General features: G+C 48.0%; 1 pseudogene; it reads right to left on the bottom strand.

Moving 5' to 3' along the window:
* Positions 1 to 7,133: 7,133 nt before the first annotated feature.
* LOC146045245 (U2 spliceosomal RNA) lies at positions 7,134 to 7,273 on the bottom strand (annotated as a pseudogene).
* Positions 7,274 to 12,805: the final 5,532 nt, after the last annotated feature.

Here is a 12,805-nt window from a genome sequence, read left to right as displayed (position 1 = left end):
CATGCTCAGGTGTTCGACATTGACACCAAAAATTTTTGAGAATCCTGTGTCAGCCTTTTCCATTTTGACCTTTTGCTTGTGTAGACCTTTTGCCATTGTCACCCATGTTTTCTTGAGGTTGCCCTCCTATTTTAGGCGCTGTGCCAATTTATATGAGTTTATATAAAAAAACCTATTTATAAAAATGATAAATAAAATAAAGACTCCCTGATGTATTCCAGCTGCAGACGGGGTGGTGTGACTGTGTGATCGCACCTATTCAAAAGGAATTGCCCCACACAAGTGTAGGTTTACCTTCTATAGAACCAGGGGCGGATCCAGGATAAAATGACAGGGGGGGCACCATGATAAAAAAGGGTTTGGGTGGGGGAGGGGCGGTGTTAGTGGTGCCAGTGTACATGGTAAGAGAGCGGCAGGAGAGGGTGGGAATGGAATTATAAATAGGCCCTGGCATTTAAAGTACGCAGGCCCACCATGGCGACAAAAGTGAAGGATGTAGTTGTGCGCGCGCCAAAGGCGCGCTCCGGAAAAGGGTGTGTGGCCACTCAACAGGGGGCGTGTCAACACCATATACAACTTCTACACATTATGCAACAAAATACTAGACCCCATTATACTTGCCCCTTACACATGATGCCAAATAGAATGAGCCAAAATTGACATAATGCCACATGGATTGAGACAAAATTCAAATAATGCCACATGGATTGTGTCAAAATTGACATAATGCCACATGGATTGAGCCAAAATTCACATAATGCCACATGGATTGAGCCAAAATTCACATAATGCCACATGGATTGAGCCAAAATTCACATAATGCCACATGGATTAAGCCAAAATTCACATAATGCCACATGGATTGGGAAAAAATTCCCATAATGCCACACGGATTGAGCCAAAATTCCCATAATGCCACATGGATTGAGCCAAAATTCCCATAATTCCACACGGATTGAGCCAAAATTCCCATAATGCCACATGGATTGAGCCAAAATTCACATAATGCCACACGGATTGAGCCAGAATTCACATAATGCCACACAGATTAAGCCAAAATTCACAATACGTTTCATAAACAGGAACATTGTCCACCAAAGGCGCGCATAAAACATTTACACCATAATGTCCATTACACGTTAAGTTACACGACATTATGTCCATTATGTGTTATGCCAAACACCATAATGCCTATTAAAAATTATGCTACATAAGTGCTGCTTCTCTACATGCTCATTGCCAAGGGTTCCATGCTCATTGCCATGTCGGATTACATGCTCATTGCCATGGGTGAATACATGCTCGTGGTAAATGGGGGAGAGCCGCCGCCAGGCAGAAGTGATAGCCACTGACAGTGGCAGAGCCTGGCTGTATTCAGAGCACTGCAGGTCCCGGCTATTTGAAATAATACCCCTTTCACACCAGAAAATGCATTCCCAGGTTGGCCCCTTTTACAACAGCCTAGTCCCTGCATTTTCTGGTGTGAGGGGGAGAGAAAACCACCCCCCCCCCCTTTAACCAGTTGTCTCATTTAACCGGCTATATCTTCGGAACCAACTGACCCATTTACATGAGACAAGTATTATATTGAAGAACTTTTGAGTGGGCTTTGAATGATTTTGGACCAGTGAAACTGGGACGTTTGGTTCCAGAGTAATCTGTCCTCAAAAACATGAACAGCATGAAATTACATTTCAAAAATAAAAAAAATAGGTTTACACGAAATATCTCTGGAACCGATTGACCGATATGGACCAGCCTAGTATCAGCGATTTGGAATTGAATGAAATCAACCACAAGCTTCTGTGATGCCAGGGGGGGAACTGGTAGCCGTCGGAACCGGGTGGGGGTCGGAATTGACGGGTCCCATATTATTCTATGGGGAAAAAAGTTACAGGTTTGCCAGACGATATCTCCAGTTCCCGGGGGGCTAGAGACACAGGGCTGGGCTCGTTGGAAAGCCCTGGTCCTCAGCTACAAAATAAATGACAGGGGGGGCACGTGCCCGGGTGCCCCCCCCCTGAATCCGCCACTGTATAGAACAACAAGAAAAACAAAAATCCCAGTGTCTGCGCTAGTGTTATATAGAGTGCAATATGGCTGAGTCACCGTTTCACACAATTATGAATCAATAATTATTTAATGATTTATAAAAATCTCACTTGTAAAACATATCAAAATACAATAGACAATTTTCACACAATATAAGATATTAATGAATATTAAATAAACAATGCTCATATAGTTTAAGTGGCCACCTATTATTGTTTGTTATGTAATAGTTGTAGCATAATTAATGAAATTAATACTTAAAAAATAAAAAATATATAAAAAAGAAAATGAAAAATATATAAAAATGAATGTCCCCGGGATTGTATTATTCAGATTCCATATACATAGATGTAAGGATGTCCACCAATAAACTAAGACTGAGGGACGATTCCGTGAAGTCTTCACTGCCCTCAGTACTAGTACCTGCTCGTTTGCAGTAGGTACAAGATGAATTGCCGGGTAAGAGAACCACCTGAAACCAGCAGTGTAATGTCAGTCCGGTGCTGCTACGTCTCTCACATGCAGCAGTGGGTGGTCTCACCTCCGGCTAGTGCGGTGTGGCTATGAGGTGTGCTGTGCTGCGTCTCTCACCCGCCGCACAGTTGGTGATGACAAGGCTGGGATTCAATGTCCGTATAGTAGCCGTCCTTGTGTCCAATATCTCTGGCGGAAATACCGTGAGTAAAGGCGCATATGGCAGTGATGGTGGACTCCACAAAGGAATGTAACTCCTCTCCATGGGTGCCGGATCCACTAACGCGTTTCGCTCCAATGTGAGCTTTTTCAAAGAGTATCTTATTGGACACAAGGACAGCTACTATACAGACATTGAATCCCAGCCTTGTCATCACCAACTGTGCAGCGGGTGAGAGTCGCAGCACAGCACGCCTCACAGCCACACCGCACTAGCCGGAGGTGAGACCACCCACTGCTGCGTGTGAGAGACGCAGCAGCACCGGACTGACCTTACACTGCTGGTTTCAGGTGGTTCTCTTACCCGGCATTTCATCTTGTACCTACTGCAAACGAGCAGGTAGTAGTACTGAGGGCAGTGAAGACCTCACGGAATCGTCCCTCAGTCTCCCTGCATTTCCAACCTTGCTACATAATAAATAATGTAGTCCATGAGTATCATATAAGTGGAAACATTACCCCTTCCGACTAGCCAAAAACGCTTGAAAATTAATTAGTTTATTGGCATCCTGGTGGACATCCTTACATCTATGTATATGGAATCTGAATAATACAATCCTGGGGACATTAATTTTTATATATTTTTCATTTTCTTTTTTATATATTTTTTATTTTTTAATTATTAATTTCATTAATTATGCTACAACTATTACATAACAAACAATAATAGGTGGCCACCTAAACTATATGAGCATTGTTTATTTATTTAATATTCATTAATATCTTATATTGTGTGAAAATTGTCTATTGTATTTTGATATGTTTTACGAGTGAGATTTTTTATAAATCATTAAATAATTATTGATTAAAAATTGTGTGGAACGGTGACTCAGCAATATTGCACTCTATATAACACTAGCGCAGACACAGGGTTTTTGTTTTTCTTATTGTCACCCATGTGCATGTTGACCTTCTGCTGTCAACCTAATGACTGTTGACTGTAGCGCTAGGACTGAGGGGGGGGGGGGCGCCTGTCAGATGACTGTGCCAATGTAGCTTACTGAAGGAACCATTACTTCATGTACATTATGCTACAGCGCCAGGTATGGGGAGAGAGAAGGAGGGACAGCGATAGGGGTTAGAGAGAGAGGAGGGACAGTGATGGGGAGAGAGGGTGACAGCGATGCAGAGAGAGTGTGTCAGCAACGGGAAGGTGACATTGATGGGGAGAGAGAGGAGGGACAGCGATGGGGAGAGAGAGGGACTGTTATGGGGAGAGCAGGTGACAGCAATGGGGAGAGAGAGGTAGGGACAGCGATGGGGAGAGAGAGGGACTGTTATGGGGAGAGCAGGTGACAGCGATGGGGAGAGAGAGGTAGGGACAGAGGCGGGGAGAGAAAGAGGAGGGACCGAGTCGGGGAGAGAGTGACAGCGATGGGGAGAGACTGTGCAATACTGCATAAGGCAGGCGTGCAGATGAGGCGGGCAGGTGAGGCGGGCGGTTCATAGCTCCGATGCCCTGTGATCCCCTGGTGCCCGGAGCTTGTGCTCCACCGGCTCCGCCCTTGCTACACCTCTGCATAGGGCTAGGCAGTATGACTGGTGATACATGTGTGTTTAGCAGCATTACAAAGGGAGCTACATGTGCATTAGCCTAGGGCACCTGGAACCTTTAATCTGGCACCAGTGGACTGCCTGAGTGTGGCCGAACACTGCCAAAAACCTAGATACCGGAATGTGTGTGCTGCTTTAAGAACTGTATAAAAACACAGTGAATAACAGGATACACACACTTACATACACCCTCTGCAGGTAGGATCTGTAATGAGGACTGTCCCACTGACGGATCTTACAAAGTTGGGAGGTATGCGCATAGTTTAATTAATAAAGCATTAGGGGGGCCAGGGGCGATTAAGACACAAAAACACACACATAGCAGGATGACACAGTACAATATATACCTCTGATGAGAGCATTTATTTGTCCCCACACCACTGTAGGCAGCCGTTGGCAACCCCTCCCCTAGGAATTAAAAGTGGCCAGCAACAACCTCTTCCTCACAGCACTGGCAGCCACTGAGCTATGGGGCCTGTAAATACTCAAGGTAATAAGTCCTCCTACCCATAGTATGGAAGTAATGATATTCTATGCTATGAAGAAGAAGGGGGTGGGGGGGAGACTAATTGCAGTCTATACTGTAAGGAAGGGAAGGCACTGAAAGGTAGATGTATGAAGCAGTAATAAGTGAAGAGAAGTGAGCCAGAGGAGAAGTGGCCCATGGCAACCAATCAGCATTGAAGTAACATCTATAATTTGCATAATGTAAAATTATACAGAGCAGCTGATTGGGTGCATACCTCCCACTGTGACCCATTCTAGGAGGGGCAAGATGCTTTGTTCCTGGACTTCCATGCCAGTGGCAGTTGAAAAATTGCAGGGCTGCAGTACAGTCCAAAATTCAGATAGGGGAACCCCACAAACCGCAACCCCAAACACCACAGCCTGGGACTCACTGGTAGGGAAGTCCAGGAACAGAGCATTTTGTACCTAATGGAATGGGTCATGTTGGAGGGTATGCAGTTTGGCTGAGAGCGTTCATCTGAAAGTAAGTCCTGGCTTACTTTTCCGAATGAAGTGAGCGACCATCGATTTTCCTCTGTGCAGTTATATGTAAGTGTACACATCCACTTGCATGGTAGACAGACGATTCAGGTGATGAGGGGGAATGCAATCAGAGGGGCAGCATTTACCTGCTCACTAGGCAGTGAATATACGCAGCCTAGCGAGCAGGCCTGAATTACTCCCATAGTACAGATCTGTATTATATAGTCACAATTGGATGGGTACACTGTGACGTGCAATTCGATCCCGATTGAATAGAAAAGACATACCTCCCAACATTGAGGACGTATGAGGCACGTTCAAAAATGTTGGGGTGTGGTCTGTACTTGCGATGGTCCCGTGAGGACACGCCCCATTTTCACCGCTGGGGGGGCATAAATAGACTTTAGCCCTTATTCAGATCTGATCGCAAAACCATGTGCACTGCAGGTGGGGCAGATGTAACATGTATAGAGAGAGTTAGATTTGGGGGAGTTATTTGTTTCTGTGCAGGGTAAATACTGGCTACACTCTCTCTGCACATGTTACATCTGCCCCACCTGCAGTGCACATGGTTTTGCCCATTTTGAGAACAAATTTAAACTGTGATCAGATCTGAATAAGGGCCTCTGTGCGGGACACTGCCCCCCCCCCCCCCCCCCCCGGGCAGGATGCGGGAATGTCCCCCAAAAAATGGGATGTTGAGTTTGAAAAAACTCAGGAGCCCGAGGTGTGCTCCCCACCACCAGTGCTGTGCCTAAACACGTGCAAAGGAGGCCGTGCGATCGAAATGGGTCCGTCTCCGAAGAGACAGGGCCCCGTTTTTCCCCTAACCCCTATCAACCATAAGGCTGAAGAGGGGAAAATAGGGAACGGTGGGTCCTCTTCGCCGAAGCTTAGAGAGACCCTCATTCCTCAACCCCCGAAAGGGTTAGGACGGTGGGTCCTCCGCAGCCCGTGCTTTGGAGAGACCCGCAGTGGACTTCCCTCCGCCTTGCGGCTCGGGGTCGTCCTCGGGGGGACCGAAGCTCTCCCCAAAAGGCGAGAGCTTCGGCACATTGGGGAAATGGAAGGCCCAGAAGGGTCGACCACACTACCCAAAAAAACGTGACAAACTACAAAAAAATACAAAGAACGTGAAAAGTGACAAACGTGAGAGGGAGAAGAGAAATAAATAATAAAGGACCCTAGCCAGAAGGCCAGGGTGGGGGTGTGAAAAATTGTCCTACCCCATCCAAAAGGACGAGGTAAGGACGTGAAGCGCATACCTAGAGGGAAAGTGCGCAGTGCTAGTGCCATACTAGTGCATGGTGATTTTGGGATCACCCGTGCATGTTCGGCACCCCCGAGTTTCCCCGGGGGCACAGTGCAGCCTCGGACTCCAAGCAGCCAGCCAGTCAGCGTCCGACCAAGTGTTTCTCCGCTCAGCCAGTGGGCCCTTTCCGACCCCCGGCATGGGAATGGATACTCCATCGGGCTTTTTCGGTGAGTCTCCCCCGCAGAGGCCCAAATAGACCACCTGAGGAAGAAGAAACCACCTACTCAGTCCCGACGTTTCACCTCTCCCAGGGATTGAGTACTGGGCTGGGCTTTTCGCTGTCTCTCTGGCCGAGGGCGACATGTTACCCCCGGACCAGAGAGCAATCTACTCGGTCCCAGCTTTTCCCTTCTTCCTGGGAGTGGATACTAGACCGGGCTTTTCGAGTGACTCTCCCACAGAGGCAAAGACCCCTGCACAAGAGCCCCATCTCAAAGCACCGATGCTTCTCCCCTCCCTACCAGGTAAAGAATGGTATTCCCTCCCTAGCAGGGCATCGAGAAAGCCATTCCTAGCACTCGCCCAGGACATGAGGTTGTTTGCTGCCCTCAGGCCCAGTAACAAGATGCTATGGTACTGCTTTCTCTATTCTCTGCCAGGGGGCGGTCCAGACCCAACTGATAAGAACAGATACTACACTTGATCTTAGCCAAAAGGCCGAGAAGCGATCAATGGGATGTTCCCGTGGAAAGCAGGACAGTTGGGAGGTATGGAAAAGACATTGCACCGTGTTTACAGGGCTTTAGTCAGGCATTAATTGTGTCAGTGTCCAACAAATAGAGACTGTGAGAATCACTGGTCCCATGATTCCCTTTGTCCACATGCGCATAATTTGGGCACACAAACACGTGGGCGCATACAGCACATGAATGTACGGTGGATGTGTGCAGAGATGAAATGCGAACAGTGGTGACAATATCTATTTATATAAGAAGCCACAGGGAAAAATAGTAACTGAAATTGTTGTTTTTCTCATTTGGGGAAGGAAGTGTTACACCATATTTTTCTGTGCAGAGTGAGATTTCTGTGTAGAGAGAGAGATATCTGTATAGAGAGTGAGATATCTGTGTAGAGATCATAGGCGTGCGCAGCCCATTTTCTTAGGAGGTGCACCATTGGAGGGGCGTGTCCATCACAGCCTACTGGGCATCAATACAAACTAAATAGAAGGTGACTTATTTATGTATATGCACTTCAGAGTGAATCATTCCCCCACACATATACTAGATACAGGGACATTGCACACCCAAGGCACACCACAAAAATCTACACTGTAATGCCCATTACACATAATGCCCCACACTGTAATCCCACGCACTGTAATGCCCATTCCACATAAAGTCACACACCATAATACCCATCACACATAATGCCACACACATTAATGCCCACTCCACATAATGCCACACAGTAATGCCCATCACACATAATGGCACACACAGTAATGCCCATTCGACATTATGCAACCCAACATAATGCCCATTACACCTAATGCCACACACCATAATGCCCATCACACATGCCACACACAGTAATGCCCATTCCACATAATGCCATACACCGTATGGCATTACGGACATTACACATTATGCCAGGGCTTGACAATGCACAGCAAAAATTTACACCATTATGCCTATTACACATCACACACCCATTACATAGTATACCACATGCCATAATGCCTATTACATGTTATGTCACACATCGTAATGTACATTACACATCACGTCACACACCGTAATGCCGATTACAAGTTGGGCCTCACACTGTGATGCCCATTACACGTTGCGCCTCACACTGTGATGCCCATTACACGTTGCGCCTCACACTGTGATGCCCATTACCCCTCACACCATGATGCCCCTTACACGTTACGCCTCAGACCATGATGCCCATTACACATTACACCTCAAACCGTGATGCCCATTACACATTACGCCTCACACCATGATGCCCATTACACATTATGCCGCGTACCGTAATGCTCATTACACATTACATCACACACCATAATGCCCATTATATGTTGCGCCTCACATCGTGAAGCTCATTACACGTTGCGCTTCACACTGTGATGCCCATTACATGTTTTGCCTCACACTGTAATGCCCATTACACCTCAGACCGTGATGCCCCTTACATGTTATGCCTCAGACTATGATGCCCATTACACATTATTTGACATACATGATGCCCATTACACATTTTGCCACATGCCTTAATGCCCATTACATATTATACTACACACCATAAGGGCTATTACACATACGTATTGCTTACCTACATGTTAATTGCTAGGGGTTATATGCTTGATGCCAGGGCTTTCATGCTCAATGCCATGGTGGATTACATGCTTGGAGGGCTCAGGAGGGCTCTGGAACAGCACACACACAGGGCTGGAGCACAGTAGCACCACACTTGCCATTGACTTACTAGGGCAGTGGACTGGGCATACTGGGGCTGGCTGGACATGGACAGGCAGCAGTCAGTGCAGCCAGATGTTGGCCAGCCTTGTAAATGTAAATGGTGCCGGTTGCATCTCCAGTGTCCTTCATTAGATTCTGCGCATGTGCCGGACACACAGTGGATGGGGACAGAGTGCCATGGAGAGGGGGACAGAGTGCCATGGAGAGGCAGTTTCAGAGAGAGAGAGAGAGAGAGAGAGAGAGAGAGAGAGGGCAGAGTGCCATGGAGACACATTGTCAGAGAGAGATGGCAGAGTGCCATGGAGAGGGGGGGGCAGAGTGCCATGGAGAAGGGGGGCAGAGTCAAAGAGAGAGAGGGAGCAGTGTCAGGGAGAGAGGGGGGCAGAGTGCCATGTGGAGGGGGGAGGGGCAGAATGCCATGGAGAAGGAGGGGGCAGAGTGCCATGCAGAGGGGGGGCAGTGTCAGAGAGTGAGCAGTGTCAGGGAGAGAGGGGGGCAGAGTGCCATGGAGGGGGGGGGGGGCAGATTGCATGGAGAGGGGAGTGTCAGAGAGAGAGGGGGTATCAGTGTCAGAGAGAGCAGAGTGTCATAGAGAGGGGGGCAGAGTGTTAGAGAGAGGGGGAGAGTGTTAGGGAGAGGGGCAGGTGGAGAGCACACTAACTGTCCTGAATTGATCCAGCTGAGGTATCTGATGGGGGCGGGCATTTCGTGGCATTAAGCCCCACCCCCTTTCTACCCGCAAATCGCTGAACTCTCCCCCTATGAGTGGGTGCAGCCTTGTGGTGACTGGGGACTTCCTCTAAGACCAGCGGCCACTAGGAGGTGCTGCAATCTTGCAGGGGGTGCCGGTCATTAGGAGGGGCCTGTGCACTAGGGATGGCCATCGGTGCAGAAGCCATCATTGGTTGCCATTGATGGCGATTCTGCACCCAGCCATCGATAGTGGCAAACTATTTAATGGATAACCATCGATAGTTTTGGCTATCGATGGTCATCCATTATAGTTGACTGAATGGCCCGTGCGCCAATCATAAACTGGGGGGCGGGACTTCCGGGTGTTGGGGGGCAGAGCTATACTCCGTGCTACCGTCACCTTGAGAAAAAAAAAAAAAGGAAATATCGTTTCTCCTTTGCCATCGATGTAGGGAAACTATCTGGTACTCCCACATCGATGGCAGAAGTATTCAACATCGGCCACAAACCATTGATGATTTTAAATGGCCATCGCTACTGTGCACCCCTGGCACCCCCCGTGCGCATGCCTATGGTAGAGAGTGAGATACAGTATCTGTATAGAGAGTGAGATTTCTCTCTAGAGGGTGAGATATTTGCAGTGGCGGCTCGTACCTTCTTAGGGGAGGGGGGCTGCCTCTGGCCGCAGCCGCCGCAGGGGTACCCCGATGCAGACAACCCCTGTCGCCGCTGCCACTGCTCAGACCCACTCTACCCCCAGGCCCCGGCGCCTGTGCTATGACGACAGGCACCGGTATACCTCCCAACAGTCCCGATTTTAGCGGGACAGTCCCGATTATCAAGGCCTGTCCCGCTGTCCCACCCGCGGGCGGCAGTGTCCCGCGGTGTGGGGGGGCTGTTGGGAGTCCCCCCTGTCAGCTGCTAAGCAGCGGGGAATAAACGCTGTGCGCATGCGCACAGCGTCTATTCCCGCAGCCAGGGGGCTGGGGGCATAGCTAGAGCCCCGCCTGCTGAGCTGCTAAGGTTGGGAGGTATGCATCGGGACTGGCGCATGCACAGTACAAACATCTGTACTGCGCATGCGGCCAGCTTCTATGGGCTGCTTCGGCAACAGCCCATAGAAGGAATCTTGGTCCCGGTGCCTGTACAATATAAATGACAGGCACCGGTACCAGCACATGCACAGTACCGATATAGGTACTGCACATGCGCTATTGCCAATTTTGCACGATAGCCTGCAGAAAGGCGTCCCGTTGGGAGGGAACACCTCCCAATGGGACTGCCTTGGTGACTGGCAGGTCAGACTTCCAATAGGAAGTCACTGCCAGTCACAGTGAAGCCAGAGCAGTCACACAGACTGCTTCTGGCTTCACTACAGTGGCGGATTTTTACCTGGGGTGGGTTGCAGCCCGTAGACAAAAACAGCCACTGGATATCTGTGTAGAGAGTGAGATGTCTGTGTAGAGAGTGAGATGTCTGTGTCTGATAGACTAGTAGCAGCAGGTAACAGAGACAGTTAAAATATCATTAGTTTCATTCTATAAAAATGACGCATCTTACTATCACCTATTAAACAGGGAGTAACCTATTGAGTCACGTGTGGTTAATAGTTATTAGTTCCAGACACTGTTTTCTTGTATAGAGTAATAGCATATGCCATATACCATAGTTCACATGTCTACTGTATACTATGACAGAGGTGAGATTGGAGTGTGACCTAAATTATTTTGCTATTCCCATGGTTACGGAATATTGGGTCTACCCATATTAGACATACCTAAGACACGTCGACACATACCATGTGTCGACATGGCGTAGGTTGACACATTAAATATGTCAACATGGCTTAGGTCGGCATGGTTGGAATATCGACACAAGCATTAGGTCAACAATGGCATGGTCGACAGTCAAAAGTTTTGAGTTTTCACGTTTTTGTCCCGAATGTCGTCATAGTCGACATGGACACAAAGTGTACCGTGTCCCCTCGCATGGCTCGCTGCGCTCAGCACACTTTTGTATTCTCCCACCACGCCCTAGTGGATGGTAGAGCATGAAATACCGCCTGTCGGCACATGTCGGCTCCAAAAAACTTTAAAAAACTTTTGAATGGCAACCTTGCCATTGTCGACCTAATGCTTGTATGGACCTTCCGACCCTGTCGACCTTAGCCATGTCCACCTATTTCATGTGTTGACGTAAGCCATGTCGACTTTCATTGAGCGACACAATGCATGTCGACCTAAATAGGGTCAACATAATGGCTGTATCACATTCCCATTCAGTGTTTCACAATTAGAAAAAAATATTTAAGCCCCACAATATATCTGGGGTGTACAGATGGGGAGATTTTGGCAGGAGATTGTGACTAGATGGTCAAAATCTCCTACAAGTTTAGCCAAAATCTCCCAGTTTTTCTCCTGCTAGTCAATATAGATTGCTTAGCATAGACCTGGGGTAGACAACCCTAGTCCTCGAGAGCTACCAACAGAGCATGTTTTGCAGGTCTCCTCACAGAATCACAAGTGAGCTAATTAGCTCCATCTGTGTATCTTTTAAAATGTGTCAGTGAGTAATGAGTGCAGCTGTGCAGCAGCTAGGTTGTCTGGAAAATGTGAACTGTTGGTAGCTCTCGAGGGCTAGGGTTGGCTAACACTGGCATAGGACAGACTGTGCAGGCAAAACAATTGTGACTAGATCATAGACCAGGCTTTCCCAACCACGGTCCTCAAGGCACACCAACAGTGCAGGTTTTGTAGATATCCAGGCTTGAGCACAGGTGACTTAATTAGTATCTAAGTGATTCTGATTAAACCATCTGTGCTGAAGCCTGGATATCACTAAAACCTGCACTGTTGGTGTGCCTTGAGGACCGTGGTTGGGAATGCCTGTCGTAGACTATCACTACTTACACCAAATCACCGTCGGCGTCAACATCTCCAGTGCATCTAGCCAAAATCTCCAGTGCATCTAGCCAAAGTTGTCTATTAGTCAATATCTCACTGTGTGTACACGGCTTTACTTACCTACTCTTGGAAGATCACCACTGGCAAATCCAGGGAGGAGGTTCAGGGGGAAGGTATGA

Source organism: Crinia signifera, chromosome 1 (genome assembly GCF_055691185.1).
Source record: "Crinia signifera chromosome 1, ASM5569118v1, whole genome shotgun sequence".
Classification (NCBI taxonomy): Eukaryota; Metazoa; Chordata; class Amphibia; order Anura; family Myobatrachidae; genus Crinia; species Crinia signifera.
This window is presented reverse-complemented; position numbering and strand designations above follow the sequence as displayed.